Here is a 3,413-nt window from a genome sequence, read left to right on the forward strand (position 1 = left end):
AATAAAAATTTAAACTAAGGTTTACAATCTAAAACAGAAAAAAAAAACATTTAATTTTAGTTCATATCTTGGGTTAATAACTGATCTCTGCAACTTAGTATGTGACCTTGGTCGAGTCATATAATTTAACCCAACCATAATATGTGGACTTACTGCCATTTGGTTTATCTCCTTCACAGTTTATTTATTTTTTACTGAGAATCCAATGACATATATTAAAAACTCTCATAAACACTAAAATGTGATTTAAATGTATTCTTTAATTTTTACTTATGTTTTCTACAACACCAAAAATATGATTCAGTTTATATAGCTTTATTTATTATAGAAACTATTTCTTCAAAGCACCTTTGTGGTGGGAAGTAAAGTTAAGTCACTCAGTCATGTCCTACTCTTTACGGCCCCATGGACTGTAGCCCTCCAGGCTCCTCTGTCCATGGGATTCTCCAGGCAAGAATACAGGGATTGAACCCAGGTCTCCTGCATTGCAGGCAGACGCATTAACCTCTGAGCCACCAGGGAAGCCCCTGTTGTGGGACGTAAGGGACTAGAATATTGAGCAGGTAGCATTGTTACGCATAGCTATGAGTTCTTTGAATCACGTATGATTTTTACCTGCTGTGAGTCTATAGTTCATTAGCATTTTCAACTATGACCCTTTTGTTTACATTTCATAAGCAATACACATTCTGTCATGTCATTCATGAACTGCCACGACCCTAATAATTCTGATTAAGTATCCTTTCCAAATCATCTACAAAAAAGCCCCAAAACTTATTTTCCCATTTGCTCCTCAAGCACAAGGGGAAAAAGATTGATCCATTTAAGGCCAGAATAATGCTGTATTTGCCCCAACTCACAGATGAATAGGTCTGTAATGAAGTGCAATTTTCCCCAGAAAATAAACTCCAGTGAAAGGAGATCTGGGGTTACAGTGCATGCATTGCAGAGTAATAGTCACTTAAGTATTGAATGCAGCCAAAGGACAATTTGAAGACATGAAGGACATTCAAACAAGAAATGAAAAATCTGGCAAAGGTGAAAGGGGGTCCCCTGGAAGCTTTATTGGACAGTGATTGCAAGTGTAACATTGAAATAATGATTTGCTTCTGCAAGATGGAAGGGGCTGAAATCACAAAGCGCATCTTAGTTCATGTCTAGACAACTGTTATGTATAGATCATGGTCCCATGGGTGACCTCACAGGAGCTAAGGAAAAAAAAAAGAATTGATGAAAATAGAGAAGTTTTAAAATTAACAGCCCAGTACATAAAACTAAAGATCAAAACAAATTCAGCTTTCAGGTGATACACAAACTTAGGGTGTTCTAATGCTCTGAAAACACTTTATTTTCAGATCATTTATTCACATAACCTACATTTATTAAATACTCATCATGCAACAGGCACAGGAACTCTTTAGGGATAACAGGAAGGAAAATGAATGAGGTATCATCTTTGCTCATGGAACTTCAAATTAAGGATTAACCTGAGTGCAATGAAGTACATCATACATTGTTACTGAAATTACCAGAAGATTGACTCATAGTAAACTAACATTTTTGTAGGTCAAAATTTTTAAGTATTGGCAATTTTAAAAGTCTCAGTCTATTTTTATCATGCAACCTTTGTTTGAATGGTGGAAGACTTTTAAATAAATGTTCTTTGCTCTAAAATATTTTTTTAACTCACATAACCCACATTTCCTTCCCCTTTGATTTAAAAGTAAATTCATCCCCTTTGAAATTCCCCTAAGGCTCACTTAAAATCTCCAAATTAGTTTTGTGGTATATGGTATGCAACCGTATACTGAAGGATAAATATGGTGCAGTGTGCATGCTTGTGCACAGTCATGTCTGACTCTTTGCGACCCTGTGGGCTGCAGCCCACCAGGCTCCTCTGTCCATGGGATTTTCCAGGCAAGAATACTGGAGTGGGTTGCCATTTCCTTTTCCATAAGGTGCAGCATGGACTTCCAATTAATTACTCTTATCAGTATTCCTCATCAAGCACTTTTGATAGAGTCTGGGGATACCATAAATTCAGAGTAGCACCCTCATTCTTATACAGTTTTAGTCTGAGGAAAATCTGCAATGCTGTAAATTATAGTATATTCTGAAGTCATTCCATCCTTCCTTTGTCTTAGACTAAGACCTTCACTCTCCAACTGTTTGGATATATCTCTTATGCATTCCATAGCCTGTGGCTGGGTTGCCTCTAATCACTGAGCTATTTCTCTATTACAGTGGTATGTTACAGACCAGTAGCATTAGCACCACATGTGTATTCTTAAGAAATGCAAATAGTAAGTCCCGCCCCCAGACCTACTGAATAATAAATTCTGAGGTCGGGTCCCCATCATCCTGTCTAGTGCATCCTCCAGGTAATTCTCATGTAGCACTTGCTTGAGAACCACTGGTCAACAGCATGGTTCTCATTCTTGACTACATATTGGAATAAGTTGGAGAATATCAGCAAGTATTGATGCTGGATCCTGGTCCTAGTTGTCTTAATTGTATTGGTGGAGGTGTAGGAAGTTTTTGTTTTGTTTTGTTTTTATTAAGATCTCCTGTTGTGAACACCTAAGGTTGAAAAGCACTGCTCTACAAAGTTAATTGTTTGTTTGTTTGTTTCCCAATATGGCTACCTGTGAAGCCAGGCACTGGGCTTCTTATCTTGGGAGGTGCAGTTAAGAGGTATAGAAATGGGTCAGGGATTTTAGATAAACTGATTAACTGATCAATTTATCTTCATTGTCACAGACGTTGAGTGGATATTGGATGCCTGCTGATGACCATGAAATCTAGTATGGTTATCACTAGCAAATATAACCCTGGAACTCCCAAAGATGCAAACTAGCTGGTTAGGTAGCCAGCTATCGTCTATTTAGCTAGGGAGCTATCTTAGATTTACAGAGATAACATCTAAATTACTGAGTGGAGGAAATATTGGCAGAGCTGGAGGGAAGGGTGTATGAAGAATATCACACAAGGAGCGCATGTCCAACTACCTGAAGTGTATATAGCATTTGCCAAAGTGGGACTTAATTCCTTAGCTCTTTAGAGACTTGCCTTGTGACCCCAGACTACTCCTTTTCTTCAGAAGATCCTGGATCAATTTAACTCTTCTCTTTCCTCTTCACATCAGTCATCTCCAAGTCTTTGGTGCCCCCGTGGCCTCCCCTTCCTTTTGCATCTGGGAAATCCTCAGGTCTACATAATGGACCATTGCTATGGGCAACAACTATTTTCTCCTTTAACTGCTTAGATTTCTTGGAAAGGAAAGGAAGAAACTGATTCTAAGGTTGGAAGATATAACAAGCACATAATAGTGGTTTTGGCTCTGGATGAAAGTAAGATATCATCGAACAGTTGAGCGCTTCCAATAGTTCTGGGTCAGGTCGGGGCTGAAATCC

This window comes from Ovis aries, chromosome 21 (assembly GCF_016772045.2).
Source record: "Ovis aries strain OAR_USU_Benz2616 breed Rambouillet chromosome 21, ARS-UI_Ramb_v3.0, whole genome shotgun sequence".
In the NCBI taxonomy this organism is placed as follows: Eukaryota; Metazoa; Chordata; class Mammalia; order Artiodactyla; family Bovidae; genus Ovis; species Ovis aries.